Here is a 20034-nt window from a genome sequence, read left to right as displayed (position 1 = left end):
ACCCACCCTGCCGGGACTCAGTCAGCCCTGAGCCAGCCACTCAGTTGTCCCTGAACTCCTGCCTCTCTCTCAGGAAACAGTGATGGATCGAGTATTTGGAAATTCGTTTTACGTTTTATCTGTTTGCATAAATAGAAGCTAAAAATAATAAAGGCACAGTCCTTGCTCTTGAGTTCACCTGGGGAGACAAAGAGCTCAACAAATAATTACAGTGCGGCATAATTGCTATGAGACAATGACAAGATGAGCAAATAACTGAACCAGGAGGAAATGGTAGAGGTATTCATTAACTAATTAATTTATTCAAACTGCAACATGCAAGCCCCGTGTCAGATGCTGGATAATTACTTACCCTGTGAATCATAAGCTGTGAAAAGAAATTTGCTGGAAACTCTAAGCACTCAGGGCCTCCCCGTCTCTGAACCCGAGATGTCAATGTTTGTTTGAAGTGAGGACACCTACACAGGCTGGACACACTTGCAGGTATGGACCAGCTGAACCCACAGACTTTGGAAAGACTCTACACCTTAGCCTCTGAGGCCTTGCAATCCTCCACTCAAAAATTACGCCTACTTCAAATTCCGTCAGGCCTCAGTGATGGGGTCGAGGTGACCGTCTATGTAAGCTGAAGCCCAGGACAGACTTGAATGTGTCCCTGAGGTGCAAACACTGTCTACCTTAGGGACCTGTGCACATTTTCATGCTCTTGCGTTGGTTTCTCCCTTCTTATTCTAAACACCTAAGTTCAACTTCATAGTCACAAAGTCTGATGCTCCCAAATATAACTTTGTTTCCCTGTACTTGAACTTAGGATCATTCTCAAAGAGCCTCTTCTCACGCTGTGATAGAAAACCTAATCTTGCCAATTCCAGGTGATTCCAGTTTAGACCCTATGTCCCTCTGGGTACTAATGATGAGAAGGGAAAATGCCTCAATTAATATTTCAATCCCCAGACAATCTCTGATTCCCTCTTTCTCTTCTTTCCTCTTGCCCAGCAGGAACCTAAGCCGAGGAGTTAGTATATCATCACACATGTGATGGTGCCGGGGAAGAAGCTGAGCTCCACGGATTCTCTTCCCCGGGCACCCATCACTGATGTTACTTGTCCCTTCTTTTAGCAAGGCCAATCTTGAGGACTGCCTGGGAGCCGGGTGAGGTCTTCTGCAGACCAACATCCACTTGGCTCCGACCAAAGTGATTTCCCTCTGTGCATTGCACCTGCTGGCTCTGCTATGGGGTCTGCTCTCTTCACTCCTCGCCATCCTCTTGACCAGACCAGGACTCTCCAAGACTCCTTCCACACCCCTACTTGGGCATGTGGAAAGTTCAGATTTTCCCTTTGTACTGTGGGAGGCAAGGAAGACCTGGGGGTGTGGGAGGGCTGACCCAGACCCTCTCTGCTAAACTCACCACACTGCCTTTTCTGCTCTCCTCTGGCCATCCTATGATGATGTGGGGTATTCTTTAGGACTGTTTCCTCCTACAGTTAGGAAGAATAATGGGTACAAGGCCCTCTGTTTCAAAATCTCCAAGCCCATCCAGGATTTTATTACCACCTCCCTTGTCCACTCAGGTGAGGGCAAAGAGATGAAGGCTACACTAGCATTTCAGTTTTCTTGCTTTCCTGTTCCATTCCCTTCTAAAACTTTGCCCCCAGACCAATAAGAGAAAAGGACCTTATTCTTTCCTATTCTCTGGTTTCCAAAAAACACCCTAGGTTAGGGCTCATGTGGCAAATCTGGTTGAAGCCTGTTTTTGTGAATGAAGTTACATTGGAACACAGCTCACTCATTTGTCTACTTACTGTCTGGGAGCTGCCTGCACAATGGCGGGGTTGAGTCATTGAGATGAGGACTTTGGCCCTTTACAGAAGAGTTTGCTGACCTCTGTTCTAGGCTCTGAATCCTCTAGGTTTGGCACCAGATATTTAAAGCTAAGCTTTTTGAATCCAAAGAAATCTACCCCTTCCCAATTCCCACCCTATTGCTTGGTTCTTGCAACTGAGAACCATGACTTGAAGACTCTTGGAACTCAAAGTCAAGAATGGAACTGTTCTCTTGGGGTTCCTTTGTGTTTTCCCTTCCTTAGCACAGTAAGTCTGGTCTGGTTCTAGTGATGAGAAGGGAAAATGCCTCAATTAATATTTCAAGAGGTCCCATGGCACTATCTCTGTCTTCCTGCTGGTGCTTCTGTGGCTTCATCCCCAGGTAGACATCTGGCTGGGACTGGTGCAGTGCGCTTTCCAGCACCCTATGAAGGTAGCGATTTTCCCAGGAGAATCGGAGACACTGGCTCCTACTGAGCTGTTTTGGACAGGTTCACCAAATGCAAGAATCATGGGATGTGTGAGCTAGAAAAGATGGCAATGTCTACCATTTTCTTCACACCCTCCCTCCCATCTCCCTCCTCTTTAACAACGAAGACATGAGATGTGGAGAGTGTAATGAGGAGAAATGAGGGGTGGCCTCTTCAAGAACATACCACACGAATTGTAGTCTTCTTCTCCCGTCTGATGACCTGGTCCTGTGCTGAAAGAGATCCTGAGAGCAGCAAGTCTCCGGGCGTCATGTGTGAGGTGAGTGGAGCCTGGCCTCTAACGCGATGATCCCACTCACGTGACTCCCGGGGGGTTACCTAAACAGCAGAAATTCTCCCAACAGGACAGGACCAGCGATGACCTGGAGCCCTGAGTCTCTGGATTCTGTGCTTCTGGGCAGATTTAGGGAGATCTGCCTGTCTTTCTCCTTCAATCTTTTCTCGGTCTCTGGTTTTAGGGAAGGAAAAAGATGAAAGTCACAGTTGGACTCCACAGCGACCACTGGGGTGAAGGGTTCAAGTAAAGGAGTATTGATTCCAAATGACCACTGGCAACTGTCACACCGCCCCTCCCCGGCCAGCCTTCTCTTTCTTTTCCTTCTTCTCTTGGAAATTGGTTCTTAGATAGCAACCACTGTTGACAACAGTGCAGGCTATGTTGGCTAAAGGAATGCAGTGTGTGAGTAACAGCTCATATTATTAGCACTCACCATTTCCAGGGCAAATCTGAACACAGCATGCACCTGGTTACATTGAGTGGCTCCCCACTGTCCGTGGTATCAGCTCTGACTCCCTCACATGGTATATAAAGTCCTCGCCAAGCTCTCCCACCTCACCTTTAATTATGTCCCCTCCAAATTATCTGTTTCATCCAAACTTCAGCTTATTGAACTTTTTTTTTTTTAATCTAAAATGTATTTCATTCGCTTCAGCCAGGGAGCTTTTGGACAGAACACTTTCTCTGACTAGAAAACTGCTTCTACCTCCCCAAACTTCCAACACATTGACCCACACCCCAAACTCCTATTTGCCCGATTAATGCCTTCTTACCATTCAGATTGCAGTTTAGTCATCACCTCTTCCAGGAAGCCATCCCTGACTCCTGCGTGCCATGATCCCAGAGCACCCTGTACTTCCGGGACATGCTCCTTATTATACTATATCATATTTTAATTGTCTGTTTACTTCTTTGTGAGCCGCCTTAGACCAGAGCTTTGCCCAGGTGTCTGGCACTTAGAAGGAATCTAGTAAAATATTTGTAGAATAAATGAACGAGCACATGTGTGAAACAGGGTTTGCTAATCCCATTTGCAGGGCACTTTACATGGCTTTTCCAAAGTCAGCCACATAACAGGGAACAGAGTAGAGATTCAAATGTAGGCCAACAAAATCCAAGCCCGGTGCTTTTTACAATGTCTTGTAAGGCCTCACACAAGCCTGGCTGATCGGAAGGTATAAGGGAAATGTGTCCTTCAGATAGGGTATCATCACCCACATAAACAATTAGAGAAGAGTCCAGGAGAAAACACACTAACAGGAAATCCTGATTATTGCCGGGGAGATGGAAATTAGCATTGATATCTTCCTTTACTGCTTATTCAAAAAAGAAAAGAAAAAAACCAAAATACTTTGCCTCCAATTTTTTTTTTTTTTTTTTTTTTTTTTGCCGTATGCGGGCCTCTCACTATTGTGGCCTCTCCCGTTGCGGAGCACAGGCTCTGGAGGCGCAGGCTCAGCGGCCATGGCTCACGGGCCCAGCCGCTCGACGTCATGTGGGATCTTCCCGGACTGGGGCACGAAGCCGTGTCCCCTGCATCGGCAGGCGGACTCTCAACCACTGCACCACCAGGGAAGCCCCTTTGCCTCCAATTTAAAAAAAGGCTTATCATAACAGTCAGTGCTAAAACTAATTGAATTCAGAAGGTGAACTGCGACAAGTGAATTGTGACTGTGACTGGACTACTTAATTTGTTGTTTTCTTTCAATTTATGACCCTTCGTCACAGATGATTTGTCTTTGATGCTCTTTCTGTTTTTGAGTTTATTTCTAGTCATAAAGAATCTGGTCTGTATAATTAAGGGGAGCTGAGAAAATATAATTAGCTAAACATGCAGGAATTAGATGGCAAATCTTCTTCATGACAGAAATGTAGCCCCAGACCACAGTCTTTCTTGGATAAAGACCTTACTCATTGACTCTCCTGGGATTGTGAATATGAATTGCTCCATTCCCTGAAGGCATTCCTGTATAGCTCCCTCTGGTGGTGTATCTGTTTAAAACCCACCTGCACAAGCTGCTTCTTCACCCTCCAGCCCCATTCCTGACTCTGGATGTGTGTGTACAAATCCATACTTGTTGACTTAGGAAAGCCTCTAGCAGATGTATATCAGCATGGTAAGGTCTAGTTCAAAAGTAACTGCTATTCGGACCATTAAGACGAATGCCAGAGGAAGAACTAAAAACAACAGTAGCAGCAACTTCTAAATAAACACAAAATCCCAGCAGGTGTACACCATGCCCTCCTCTAGAAAGGACCGGGTGGTTCTGTGAATATACGAGTCCAGACTTAGGTGCCCTTTGGACAAGCCCCTGGATGACACAGTTGAGTATCTGTACATGAGACAGAGTGATTGCATGCTATGGGATGTAATGGTATCATCATTATGGGTTACAACAGAGAAAGGTTGTTGTAGCCACAAGGATGTGGACGGTTTCATATGTGAGGACATATGTGGATTCTGAAGAGTAAAGTATTTCTGAGTGATTAACTACTCCTTGGACGTGTTTTGTCAAGTGGTGAATAAGGCTGATCTAAAGCAACAACAGAACACAAGCCAGATGCCCCCAGCAGGCCTGACTGTGATCTGTGGCTTCAGATGGGGCCCCAGTAAGAGCAATACCCATATTTCATTGCCCCATTTGCTGAGCAAAATACTGTAAGGCACACGGCCTCTGGAGTTGAAGTGTCTGGCTTCCAAGCCAAGACGTTGCTCTCCCCTGCGTGTACACTTGGGAAAGTCGCTCAGTCTCTCCATCCTTGGTTTACTCACTTGTCCAGTGCAGTAGTGCCTATTGTATCGGGTGGTGGTGAGGATTAAATGAGATAGCACAAGTAAGAGCTGAGGACGGGGCTGTGTACATGCAGGCTGAGTAACTGAAAACGATTACTATTCATTTTTAACCACACTAGCTGCCTCATCCTTCATGTTGCTGGGTCTCCAGGTTGTGTCTCACATTTGCTCACAGGCAAGTAACATCTGCCATGATCTCTTGGTCCTCCCACGGCCCTGCCGCAGAGCTAGAGAGTATGTTATCACCACCTCTGGGCCACCATCATGCTGCAGTGGACCTCTCCTAGGATGTCTGTTTGACTCACCACCACCCTCTCTCCTCTGGCCCCTATGGTCCCGCTAACCTGTGTGACCCTGGCCCCCTCCGTGGGTGGGTAATTTAGGATTTGTCCTCTGATCCGTCCTGTATGAAGCAGTATCTATCTTCTGTGAATCTGAAATTTGGAACAAACAAGCTCAGAAGTTGTCTTTGCTGGAACCAACACATGCTAACAAGAATGTTCTAGAGAGAAGGTTTCATGATGTTATGCAATCCTGAATCCCCAGCCACACTCTCTTCAACCGCGTCAGCTCCTGTTCTTCTCAAGCTGGAAGGTGGATGGCTGCCCCATTTAGAGCATCTTCCCCCTTCTCCACCCCGGTCCTTAGTGAAGAATTGTGCCCCAAAACACAAAGTTCTCTCACACTCCCTCTAAGTGGCAAACTGCAAATAGCCTGTCTGACGGTTCTTCTCAAGCTGAAAGTAGGTGTTTTGTTTGTAAAGCTGGAGCAGGTGGAAGACTTATCACTGAAAAAAGAATGGAGAATATTTGTAAAATGAGCAGATCTCCTGTTTTCCACAGCATCGGGCATTTAAAAATGTCACAGATGGTTTCACTAGAGGATTACGCACAGTGTGCAGAGATCCAGACACACCTGTTTATTTACCTCTTCTCTTGAGCATCACAATTGTGGGACAAGTTGAGAGGCAGAATGGTATAAAGAAAAGAACACTGGCTTTGGGGTCCAGGCAAACTCAGGTTCCAAAGCTTGTACCCTAATGTGTTCTTGTGATCACAAGGGATTTAGCTAACTTCTCTGAGCATCATTTCCCCTCTCTGTCAAATCAAGATGGCAATACGATACTGCTCAGGACTCCTTAAGTTGCAAGTGATAGAAACTCAACTTGAATTGCTTCATCCAAAAAGGGACTCTTGTTAGCTCATGGAGCCCAGCCAAGGAAAAGCTTCGCCTCAGAGCTGGCTGGGTTCAATGACTGGATCACCACCAGCACTGTCAGGTTCTCTTCTTTGCTGACTCTGAAAATTGGTTTCATTCTCTGCTTCTGAAGATGGGCAGCGTTCAATAGCAGGGAACATGCTCTAGACTCAAATCTTTCCAGATAAAAACCTTTGTTCTTTGAGCTTCCATTGAAGACATTTCCAGGGAATTTGATTCCTCTGCCAAGGACCCCTGCCCAGCTTGGACCAATCATGGGGCCAGTGGGAGGAGGTGCTACGCTCGGATCAGCCTGGGTCATGTGACAGCCCTGGGGGTGGGTGGTGGCATGGTGGGGCTTCTGAGGAAATCACTAACAGCTGTCCCAATGTGTCCACTTCCTTGCAGTATCTTTATGATTTGAAGGAAGTCACCGAGTAAAGTTCCTGTTCTGGAATAGCCTCTCTGGTGACAGACCTCCTGGAGGACACTTAGGGGAAAAAATGTGGGCATCTTGGCCTCTCTGTTCCTCTGACACTTCAGATTCATTATGTCTGACTTGGCACACATCTTCCTGACTCGCTGCTCCTGTAGACGGCCCCGCCCCTAGGTCTGAAGCTATGCCCACACCGTTGGTATCTCCAGGGCCCTCGCAGCCTGGCACTGCTTCTCCCGCAGGCACGTGAGTCTCATCTGCACCCTCTTTCCCATTCTGATGGTCATGGCTGTGGTCTGTTACTCACAACTTCCTCAGCAGGAGCAAGCTCTGATCCTGTCGCTGCTTCAGAATAACAGTGGCTCTCTGTCATTTCCCAAATGAGGGAGAGACTCCACAGCTCGGCATCTGAGGACTGCCACACTATCCTGGACAACTTCTAAGCCATCCTTGCAGGTACTGGGTGTTCAGATCCTGCTCCTGTGGGGCAAAACAAACAGAAAAAAAACCCTGTGAGGACCAATGTAAGCAAAAGAGCAGGAAGGAGTGGGGCTGGTTGCTAGGCAACCATGCAGTGATGAAAGAAACCTGCGCTGAGGCACATGATGTCAGAAGCCAGTGAAATCACTGGCAGTCTTTGATTTATGTTTTGGTTGGAAAGACTCACCAATTTAGGGTGCTACCTTTTTTTTTTTTTTTTTTTTTTTTTAAAAAAAAGACACATTTATTCAGCGTCACGATCAGACTATTACATTTAGCAATCAACAGCATGGGTGCAAAAAAAAAAAAAATCTACATTAAAACCCTTTGTTGGAATGCTTTACACTTTCCACAGAACAGAAACTAAAATAACCTGTTATACAATTAGTCACAAATACAGTCCTCGAGTTTTTTTGCCCATACACATGAGTATTGTCTAAAACATGTCTTCTTTGTAGCAGCTAGGCCCTGCCACCACTGTGCTTGGCTGAGTTCACAAATCTGTTGTAACCTGTAGCTTCCCTGTCACTTCTCTGGCTCTCCTCTCCTGCTAAGCTTTGTTTCCTGGCAGTAATCAAAACCTTCTGCCACTGCCATAGCTACTGCTGCTGCTGGAACCACCATAGCCACCTTGGTTTCGGGGTTTGGCAAAGTATTGGCCTCCACCACCATAGGGGCCAGAACTTCTGCCTCCAAAGTTTCCTCCTTTCATGGGTCCAAAATTTGAAGACTGATTGTTGTAACTGCCAAAATCGTTGTAGCTTCCACCACCTCCAAAATTGCTTCCACTACCACCGCCAAAGCCGCCTCCGCCTCCTCCGTTGTTATAGCTGTCACTCCCGCCATAGCCACTGCCCTGGTTTCCATAACCCTGTCCACCACTTCCATAGCCTCTGCTTCCTCCAGAGTAACCAGGGCCGCCTCCTCCATAACCACCATCATTACCGAATCCATTATAGCCATCCCCACTGCCACCATATCCACCACCACCGCGGCTGCCACCAAAGCCACCTCGACCGCTGAAGTTTCCTCCATGACCAAAGTTGTCATTCCCACCAAAACCACCTCCACGACCACCACCAAAGTTTCCAGAACCACTTCGACCTCTTTGGCTGGATGAAGCACTAGCCATCTCTTGCTTAGATAGGGCTTTCCTTACTTCACAGTTGTGGCCATTCACAGTGTGGTATTTCTGAATGACAATCTTGTCTACAGAGTCATGATCATCAAAGGTTACAAAAGCAAAGCCTCTCTTTTTGCCACTGCCTCGGTCAGTCATGATTTCAATCACTTCAATTTTCCCATACTGTTCAAAATAATCTCTTAGATGATGTTCTTCAGTGTCTTCTTTAATGCCACCAACAAAAATCTTTTTCACAGTTAAGTGGGCACCAGGTCTTTGAGAATCTTCTCTTGAGACGGCCCTCTTTGGTTCCACAACTCTTCCATCCACCTTGTGTGGCCTTGCATTCATGGCCGCATCCACCTCCTCCACAGTGGCATATGTGACAAACCCGAAGCCTCTGGAGCGCTTGGTGTTTGGATCTCTCATTACCACACAATCTGTGAGCGTTCCCCACTGCTCAAAATGGCTCCTCAGACTCTCATCAGTTGTTTCAAAGCTCAAACCTCCGATGAAGAGCTTCCGCAGCTGTTCGGGCTCTTTGGGTGACTCTGACTTAGACATAACGGCAGTGGAGGGTGGGGGGAGACGTCAACGATGCTTACTCGGCGGCGTCCACGAGCAGAAAGAAGTAAGCTACCGAACGTATCTCTAGGGCGCTACCTTGATGGAATTTTGTGAAGGCATTTGCCTCTGATAATGTGTTGAGGCCCAAGAAAATTTTCCCTGTTTGGTGGTAAAAAAAAACCTATTAACTACTATTGTTTTTATCAAGGAAAGTGGGGTGGGGCGGTTGGTGAGTATAGAGTGGGAGAGATTTTCTAAGTAGCAAAAAATAAGAATAAAATGAACATCATTATTCTGCTTTTCAGAGCTAGTTGCTTTATTTCATGATGGTTGCCTAGAAACTTTGTTTATATGTATTTATAAAGAAATAAATGATAAACTTAGGCCTAGAAATCCAAATGAAAAACATGCCTTTCTCAGCTCTGAGATGCTGTATTTATTCTGGGATGCTAAGAGGCCATGCTTGCCTCATTCTTCTATTTCCAGACTATCTTTTCAAGTTGCTGAAAAAGAAAAGTCATACACATACACACATACACAAACATATGTGTGTGTGTGTGTGTATATATATATATATATATATTTTTTAACAGGAATTTGAAACAAATCAGAGTTCTTCCTTATTAAGCTGTTTTTCAAAGTTTGCGATGAACCATTATTACCAACAGGCATTCATTTATTCTTAGAAATGCTTGCAAACACTCCTGGCACCTAAGCATAATTAACATGGAGATGAGCATGGGAGACACAATGCAAGAGTGGCTGCTAATCCAACTTCTGCTTGTCGTCTGCCTTGGCCTGGCTCAGTTGCTCAGGCAGATGAAGGCCAAGGAGATGGGCAGGGACCAGTGAGGCCCCAGATTTGGCATCTGTGCATCAAATGACTCATAGGTCAAAACCAGATTTTTTAAGACTTGCTCTGGCTGAAAAAGTCCCAATTTCCCTGTGCCTCACATCCTGTTCTGTTTTCATGGAAAAGAACATCAAAAAAATGCACGTTGATTGATTTCCCTGGCTTACTTTTTTTTTTTTTTTTCTGGTTCTAAGAAATTTCTCTTTTTCCCTTGCATAAATCTGCAATTAATTTAGCATTTGAAATGTGAGTTTCTAAAACAAACTCCCATGAATGCTACATAGCCATGTTTGGTTTTGCTATTCTCTTGAAATCCCCTTCTGGTTTTTGTTAATATTTAGAACAAAAAAGACAGATGGGGAAGGGCGAAGGGATTTTCCTGTGTGTTTCCAAAACAGTCACTTCTAGACAAACATCAACAAGGCAAGATATTCTAACATTGCAGTAACAGCTTTGCAGGCACCCAAAACAAGTCACAAAAACTTTAAGAAAGATTGCTGACAACAGGATCGTTGCCTTTTCCTCCTAGAGAAGTCAGAATTTTCCAAGCTGTCTAAAGGACCATAAGCTTTTCTGCGCCTTTAGAGATTGCCAAATTTCAATCCTCATGACATGCACGTCAATATTTCCAGAGGAGACGGGAGGGCCACAGGACTTTAAATGTCAAGCTTATGATCAACAAGAAAGGAACACTACACTTATTGCATGTGTGAGAACTGCTTTGTATTGTGTGTCTGGACTACAGTACGCTCACCTATTCATTCATTCGTTCACTCCGTATTTATAATTAGCAATAAACATGACAGACAGGATTTCTGTTCTAATAGATTTTACAGGCTGGTGTGGGAGGTGACAGGAGAATGTAGACAGACATTGAATAAGCACTTACAAGTGCTCTTAGTTTTACAAAGAAGGGTGTGGTGCTCTATATAACAGTCAGAACTATCTAGTCTGGGAGGGTGTGGAAGTTCGCTGCAAAGACAGCCACCGGCTTTTCCTTCCAATCCTCTAAGCACTTGTCACTCCAAGAAATGGAGTCTACTTTCCCTCCTCTTGATCTGTGCTGGCCCTGTGATTTGCTCTGATCAGCAGAATGTGACAAAAGGGACACCATATGACTGCCAAGCATAGTCCTTAGGGTGCCTTGTGGCTTCCATTTTCACCGTCTTAGAAGTCAACCACCGCGTAGAGAAGTCCCACTAGTGAAATCTTCGTGGGGAGAGAGTGAGTCCCAGCCGGCCATCTCAGCTGAGGTGCCTGACATATAAGTGAAGCCACCTGGGATCCTCCGGCCTCAGCCAGCTAGCCCAGCGAATGCCACGTGGAGCAGAGCTGAGCTGTCCCCACCAAGCCCAACTCCATCGCAGACTCACAAACAAATGAATGGTGGTGGTTTGAAGCCCCTAACTTTTGAGGAGGTTTGTTCTACAGCACTAGATAACTGAAACAGGGGGCCAAGGGTGGTTTCTGGAGGAAGTTCCATTTTAGCTAAGATTTGAAGAATAGGTAGAAGGGGCCGGTGCTCCGAGCAGATGGAGCAACATGTGAAGAGCCCAAGAATCATGGCACCATCAAGAATTGGAAGAAGCCCAGTGTCGCTGGAAAGTAGGGAACCTGGGGGAGAGTAGTTAGTATGGAGGCTGGAGGGTAGATAAGGGCCGGACAGTACAAGGTTGGTAAGAAGAGACTGTACATGACCCTTCCCTTCATCCTACATGGTTAGCGGAGCAAAATTGAAAATGAGTACTTTGCCGAGAGAGGAAAATTCCAAACTTGGACTTTGCTAGCTATATCACAGACCCGGTGCTGATTACAAGTAAGGTCTGAAGAGAAAGAGAAGATTGATTTATACAAGAAAAAGCTGTTGAGCACCAATCACCTTCGTCATGGGAAAAAGAACTCACAGTTCATGCCTGCTAAACATAGTGACATGCACATAAAAAAGCCAGCCTTACACACACACACACACACACTCCAAAATGCAGAGGGAGCTTCGTGTCAGGTAAGCCTGTGTCACCTCAGAAAAGTCACTTAATTTCTCTGAGATTCATCTGTAATCTTGGAAAAACAACACTCCTTCCGTAGATTATTGGGAGTCTTAAGTGAGAAAAATGTATGTAAGACACCTAATAAAATACGTGAGAGATGCTAAAAATACGGTAGCAAATTAAAAGAGAAAATCTTGTGTAACTATAGTTCCAAGCAAGACAAGGCGTATTTAGTAACACAGCAGAAGTGGAATTCAACATTTAAGACAACAGCAAAGTGCCCTTCTTTTGCCTTCTTATTGTATCTATCAGGAAATCTATTTCTGTCAGTGGTTGTAGACGACCATGAAAAAAATTATAGTTTGTGTTGTTAGCAAAGCCTTCTCCGAAACCCTTTCCCACTCTCAGTGACATGATAGGGAGTCAATAACATCTCTTTTGAGACTGTCTGACACTGTGATGTTCGAATGTGCCACAAGGAGTGTAAATGAATGGCACTTGGTGATTATTATGTACGAGGCACTTTGCATACATGAAGTCATTTTACTTCCCCAGCAATCTCCAGTGATAGGTATTACTCTCCCATTTTGCAGATTTGGAAATCGAGGGTCAGAGAAGTTGCTGTCTTCCCTGACACTAGGTTCTACAACCAGAAAGTGTCAGGCTCCAAACTCACATCCAGGTGTACCTGACTCCAAAAGCTGTGCTTTCTGCCGTAGGCCAAGCCCCCTCTTGTTTGGCATACCTGTGTTTAGATGCACTGTGGTTTCTGAAGGGAGTTGTCCCAATTTAAAACTTACGGGATCTCACAAGAGGCCTGCAGTGTCTCTTTAAGGACCACCCTAAGTCAGTGGCAATTTTTTTAAAAAAACAACTGATATATCAAAGGAGACGAACCCTAGGGAAGCAGATCAGCTCTTGGGAGAAGTGGATCATTTCTTGGGAAGGGGATCATTCTTGGGCACAATGAATCAACATGGTTAGCTCGCTGGAGACTGCTCAAGAAAAACACCAAGGTGAGAGCTTCCAGCAATGACCATCACCTCACTGTCTGCTTACTTTTAACATTACTAATCTATTTTAAAGCCTTTAAAATTGCCTAAGGGTCAATAGAGGTGATCTTAAAGGGCCATTTTCGCTCCAAGATTCTGTTATCTCACAAGATCTGCCATACTGGTTTGCTTCGGAAAGGTGGAGATGCCCATGTGCAGAACTCTGATTGCTCTCATCCTGAGTTCAGGCTCATGTATATCTAAGAATGGAGACTCTCTAAGGCAGTCTAGGCTAAGTAACTTCTTCCAAGGAAGGAAGAAAATAAACATTTATTAAATTTTGTTTTGTGCCGGGAAATAGGCTAAGAATTTTCCCTTACGTTATTAAGCCTAAATCTGGCAACCCAGCCTATCAAGGCTAAATTTGACCTAAAAGCACTTTAAGAAAAATTCCATCTTCATCACTGGTACCTATTTGTTATGGAAAAATAGAGGCTGAGATGGGTAGATATCCATTCTTCCATACATCAAAATACTGACTGGCTTGAGATGTGACATGCAGACAAAACTTGGGAGAATAACAGAAAAGAGTTGGGTAAATAACAAAGAGAACATTTCAGTGCTATGGTGAGACATCCCAGACAAACCCCAGAAAAGGAGGGAATATACAGCCATCACTGAGAGTGGAGGGGCGTGTGAACGGGCTTTTTAGGGACACCAGAAAGGTGGTGAAAGCCAGGATATAGGACAACAGCCAGGAGATGTGACAAAAGTAATAGGTGTGACAATGACTACAGCTTTTCTGTCAGGACCCTAACCACACAAACATCAGTCCACCTTTGTTGTATGAATAGGAAATAATGGCATCATTTGCAGCAACATGGATGCAAATAGAGATGATCATACTAAGCGAAGTAAGCCAGAAAGAGAAAGACAAATACCACATGATAACACTTATATGTGGAATCTAAAATACGACACAAATGAACATATCTACAAAACAGAAACAGACTCACAGAGATGGAGAACAGACTTGTGGTTGCCAAAGGAGAGGGGCATGGGGGAGGGAAGGATTGGTAGTTTGGAATTAGCAGGTGAAAACTATTATATATAGGATGGATAAACAACAAGGTCCTATTGTACAGCAGAGGGAACTATATTCAATATCCTGTGATAAAACATAATGGAAAAGAATATGAAAAGGAATATATATGTATAACTGAGTCGCTTTGCTGTACAGCAGAAATTAACATGGTAATTCAACTATACTTCAGTAAAATTAAAAAAAAATTAAGAATGGCACCAACAGTTTCCTTTCTGAATACTAAGAAGAAATACAAAATTACTGTCAGCAGTGCAAGGGTTAGTCATATATAATTTAATCCTACAATTAACTCTGAGGTCAAAAGCTAAAGGAAATTAGAACGAAGAGAATCAGAGCCTCTGGGACGCTTAAGAGGGTTCTTGGCGAGGCAATGACAGTTGCGGGGAGTAGTCAACAGATGGAGCTAGTGAGCTGCTAACCCCTAAGATTTCAGCAGGGAGCAGGGCTTTTGCGCAGAGAGCTCGGCTTCCTGCGGTGGCAATCACGCTTAATCAAATATACACACATCCCACACAATCCTGTTAATGGGGTCAGAGAAATATGATTCGAGCCCAGGTGAGGCGTGGGCAGCTGACGGCACAGTGATGAGCATGGATCCTGCGTGGTCTGTGACGCAGCCCCAGGACAAAGCCGGCCCTTTTGCTACCTTCAGCCCAGAGGATGTGTGTCACGGAGACAGAGGCTGGACCTCAAGGGGTACCCACTTTGGAAATACGGGATCTCTGTCCCTTTTATTTTATTTAATTTACTTACTTATATTTCTCTCACTTATGAATGATCTCATCTGTCCAGAACCGGCATTTTCCCAAAGAAAATGTTTTTGTCCATAAATGGAAAGAAAAATCAGCTAGAAACGTCCCCATTGTGATGCCTGACATAACCACAAAACCGGCATGAACTAGGGCCTTGGAGAGCAGCCTAAAATCAGTGGCAGGGCTCCTTGGGAGGGGAGGACAGCGGCTCTCCCCTGGTGAACCGCACCCCTGTGGCAGCACAGGGTTTAAGCTCTGTGAAGGTGGGAGCTGACTCTGCCTGATATGACTCATGGTTTTATCTGCTCTACCCCTGGCATCCTGCCCGGCACACAATAGGTGCTCAATACTTGACTCTTGACTGAATGAACCAACAAATGACTGAATGAAGCTTCCAGGTAGGAAGGCTTCCAGCATACAGATTATTCTTAAATTCTGGCTCTTAAATCCTGTCAGGGACAATGTCCTGGGGAAGTTATGTGACCTCCTCTTGGTCATTACTTCTTCAACAATAATGTGCTGTATTTGTCACTATATTCTCAGTGTCTGAAAAATGATAAGTGATCAATAAATATTTTGTGGAAATGAGACTCTGTGCCTCAGTTTACTCATCTGTAAAAGGGGTACCACGATATCTACCTAGAAGGATTAAATTTGTTTCCATCTACAATGCTTTTTAATCATACTTCATACTGTTATAAAGATTAAATGAGGTGATATATTTAAAGTTCCTGGCCCATAAGAAGGGTTGAATAAATATATGGTAACTATTATTTTTGTTGGCAAACATCTCCACTGCCCTCTGTTACCTTACTCCAGGTAACCCTCAAACGTGAACCTGGCTGTCTGCATGCCACCTGTCCTCTCCTACACACCCTCTACTCATCTTAGTTTGCACTTAGAACCATTCAAGGGGTGTCCGAATTCTGAAGGCCCTGACCAGAGATCATTATCCACTTTAGCCCAAAGCTGGAGATCTGCCCCTAGCAACACGAGAGAGAGCTGCAGCTGCACTGCTCAGCCAGGAGAAGGCAGCTGGCTTCCTGGGAGCCAGGCCCATTTCAAACCATCTCCTTAACCCAAGGTAGGGCCCAGAGGAAGAACACTGCAGTCTAAGCTTAACCCTAGGTCTCAGGGGCCTCCCTGGTTGGAAAGATACTCCCAAAGGTAATCCTGGCCACAGCCTCCTTGAACCTGACTTTGGGAAAGATAATAATGGGGGCTTCCACCTCAAGATTTGGAAGTCATATACTCAAATCTATAGGAGATATATGATTCTAGAAGCTTCATGGAAGTTCAAAACTTCAGGACCATCTGGAAGCTTCCAAGAGGTAGACTCTAGGTGAATGAAGACAATTTTCTTTCCAGGGTTCTTAAAGGCAGCCTGACCTGGAGAATTCTTGACGAGTCACTCAATTCTGTGTTTCTATAAAATGATGACACAGAGGGCTTCCCTGGTGGCGCAGTGGTTGAGAGTCCGCCTGCCGATGCAGGGGACGCGGGTTCGTGCCCCGGTCCGGGAAGATCCCACATGCCGCGGAGCGGCTGGGCCCGTGAGCCATGGCCGCTGAGCCTGCGCGTCCGGAGCCTGTGCTCCGCAACGGGAGAGGCCACAACAGTGAGAGGCCCGCGTACCGCAAAAAAAAAATAATAATAATAAAAATGATGACACAGAGAAAACCCAACAGCAACTCGTCTCCTTGAAGATTGTTCTTCTGTTTGGATGGGAATGGATGAGAAGCATCTTTTAGGGAAGAGACAATGCTTATGAGACTGCATTTGTGTAGTGCTTTGACAGTTCTTTCCATTTTATATTTATATTGCCTACAACTCTGTCAGTTAAGTAGACCAGGCACTTTTAATCCCATATTACAGATGGGAAAACTGATATTTAGAAGGTCCAGCTGATTTTCCAAACTTGAATTTAATTACAGACAGACCTGAAATTTGTTTCCATCTACGATGTTTTTTAATGGACCATCCAGCTTCCCAGCTCCCAGCCGAACTTGGAAGAATCTGAATATCAGTATGGTGCCTGCCTCCATGACAGGAAACACATAGATTGTTGTGGTTCAAATCTTTCTTATAATGAAATGTCCTTTCCAAATGTTTTCAGAAACAGACTCAAATATTTTTGAATCTCTTCCCTTTCAACTTCTCATAATTAGTTTCAGATATGTGACCGCTATTTCCCATGAATTTGTCTTCTGAAAAATGTATGAAGGAATGTCACCTTAGGAAAATAATTCTCTCTAAAAAATATGTGAAAAGTTGTGGCCTATAATTTGAAACAGTTTGGCCCAAGATTGACTTTTGGGACAGCTGAGGGGCACTTCCCTACATTTCTTAAAACTCATACAAATTTACTTACCTGTAAACATTGACATACACACGATGAATTTAGCTTTGATTGACTTGATTATTTGATTGGTTTATCAGCTGGGTAATTTTCAAAGTAAGGTTATAATCACATACTTTTATTCAGAAATAACACCTCTCACAACGTCAGCTTCTTCACTCTTGTTTTTGAGGAAATTGGCAATAGGACAGTCTCTTCTGTTGGAATAAGAGTGTGTAAGAGACAGCAGTGGATATCTGGAAGGTTTATGGGCTTTGGAATTAGACCTAACTTTGACACCAAACTTGATTAGTTCATTCATTCATTCATTCATTCACTTGAAAAATCATCCTATCCTATATGCTGAGCATTGCTCTCTATCTAGGCATAAGTGATGATGAATAAAACTCACGGGTCCTGCCTTTGTGGAACTTATAGCCTAGCAACTTTTTTCACTGTCCATATGCAAGTTACAGTACTTCCCTGAGTTCTATTTTAAACTGTAAATTATTCAATAATGGATACTAAAACATTAAAATGAAGAAAGGTGTTTTCTTCACAAGACTATTGTGAAAAGTTATTTAAATAGCAGGAATCACCTGGTTCATGGCCAGAGGTCAAGTAAATACTGGTGTTTTTCCTACTTAATTAAATCAAGTTCCGCAGCAGAGGGCAGTAGAATCACTGCCGACCTCTGCAGTCTCAATAAAACCCCTGCAATGTGGGCTTACCCTCACCATGCTGCTCACTCAGACCTCCCTTGCAACTTGGCCATCTCAGTTGGCTTTTTTTTTCCTTATTTTATTTTATTGAAGTAGATTTGATTTACAATGTTGTGTTCGTTTCTGCTGTACAGCCAAGTGACTCAGTTATACATATACATGCTCTTCTTCATATTCTTTTCCATTATGGTTTATCACAGGATACTGAATATAGTTCCCTGTGCTGTACAATAGGACCTTGTTGTTTATCCACCTTATATATACTAGTTTGCATCTGCTAACCCCAAACTCCCAATCCTTCCCTCTCCCACCTTCCTCCCCCTTGGCAGCCACAAGTCTGTTCTCTATGTCAGTCGGCTTTTCTCACGCTTCATCCACTCCAGTCTTGGCAGAACACTTTGTGTTACTGACCACAGCTTCTACTATTTCTCTCCCATCACTCTTCCTGTTTCCCAGCTCCTTTCTCTCCTCCTCCCCCTCCTCCTATTTATAAGGACCATCTCCATGCACATGGTGCCCATATCTTTTTCACCGGCTGTGACCTTTCTTTCTTCTGACATCCAGTTCCATCTGTCCACCCCCAGGGATGCCTCCAGCTGAACAATCCCAGAACTGATTCTATCATCTTCTCCTCAAAGGGGCCTCCTCTTACCTATTGATTTCTACTTATGAAGTTGAATCTTTTCAGACCCTCCCTGTCCCTAAGTTCCACAGACAAACAAAGATCAAATGCTGATTTGGCCCAGTCTCCTGAATCTGTCCCCTCCTTCTCTTCCCCATCACCTTTGTGCAACATCTCATACCAGTTACTCAGACTACATCAACAGCCTCCCCAATGGGCCCCTGCTCTGTCTTCCTCCATCCCACCTCGCTTATGCTACTAGACTCAATTCTATTCCTAAAGCACAACTCTGATCACCTTGCTTCCTTGCTCAGACACCATTAATGACTCCCCAGAGCATACAAAGTAATGTCCGGTTTCCTCAGTCTGGCACCTGGACACCTCTTCACAATCTGACTTCCACTAACGTTTCTGCTTTACCTCTTTGGGGCTCTCTTGCCCACACTCCTGCAGATTACATCCAGTGGGGGAGATCAACACTGATCAATGATCACAGGAGCACGCATCTGTAAATTAGGATATGGGCTCTGAATGGCAGAGAGGATGCTATCAAGTCATAAAACTAAAATCTTGGTTTGGCACATTCAAGGAGCTGACCACAGGTTGGAGAGACATGAACAGAGGGGACAGTGTGGGGTTGTGACTGGAGAAGGGGCAGGGCCAACCACTCAGGGCTTTAGGGAGACCCTGTGGCCGACTTTGTTCTTTGTCCTGATGGCAATGGAGCCATTGGATGGTTTTAAATATTATGGGCGGGATCACAATCTCAGTTTTAAAAGATGATCCTGCGGCAGGTAAGCTCCTCAACAAGGCGGATGTTGCCTTTAGCTCTTGGTGGCCCTCAGTGCCTGGAAAAGGGTCTTCCATAAGGAGCTGTTAAATGAATACCTGGACAAGAGGAATGAATGCAGACATAAAGGAAGAGGGAGAGATGAAAAGAAGAAGAGGAGGTAGGGAAAGCCAGGTAAATTGACTGGCAAGAGGTGAAAGCCACTTGCGTTGTATGTATAAAAGAATGAGATACTTTTACACAAATATTCTAAGTGTGGGCTACCATTTCATAGCTGTCACCACAAGTCGGCAGAAACCCTGTTGAATTTGGCTTTGGAATTGCCTTCAGAGGCTCTTTATCAATTACACACGTCAAATCTCATTGTCTTATTGTCAAATTTGGTACAAACTTTGCCTATTTTTTCCTCCACGTTTTCCTCCATGCCTATATGATCTTTTTATTTGCCTCCTTCCATTGTTTTATTGAATTATAAATTATATGCCTCTTTATATTGTTTATTTGGATTACAAACTTCTAGAAGACAGAGACTAGATCTTTTAAATAAATTTTAATCGGAAAAGCAGATGTTAGGGATCTGGGTGCCCTACAGGGGCTTTTCCCGTTTACTGCGAAGGTAGAGGGTGTAGGGGGGAGGCATCAGGGGTTGATGAATTGAAAAGGGGACCAGGATCAGGGCAG

At 44.5% G+C, this 20034-nt stretch overlaps 1 long non-coding RNA gene and 1 pseudogene across 1 annotated transcript; both read right to left on the bottom strand.

Annotated features, from left to right (window-relative positions):
• Positions 1-291: 291 nt before the first annotated feature.
• On the bottom strand, positions 292-15123 carry LOC137210164 (uncharacterized). Its single transcript, XR_010936289.1, has 3 exons — positions 14883-15123; positions 5733-7501; positions 292-2765 (listed from the first exon to the last, which is right to left on the bottom strand). It is a non-coding gene; the product is annotated as an uncharacterized lncRNA (long non-coding RNA).
• On the bottom strand, positions 7756-9270 carry LOC137210161 (heterogeneous nuclear ribonucleoprotein A1 pseudogene; annotated as a pseudogene).
• Positions 15124-20034: the final 4911 nt, after the last annotated feature.

Source organism: Pseudorca crassidens, chromosome 17 (genome assembly GCF_039906515.1).
Source record: "Pseudorca crassidens isolate mPseCra1 chromosome 17, mPseCra1.hap1, whole genome shotgun sequence".
Classification (NCBI taxonomy): Eukaryota; Metazoa; Chordata; class Mammalia; order Artiodactyla; family Delphinidae; genus Pseudorca; species Pseudorca crassidens.
Note: the sequence above shows the minus strand (reverse complement) of the source record. Positions and strands in the feature narration are given on the sequence as shown.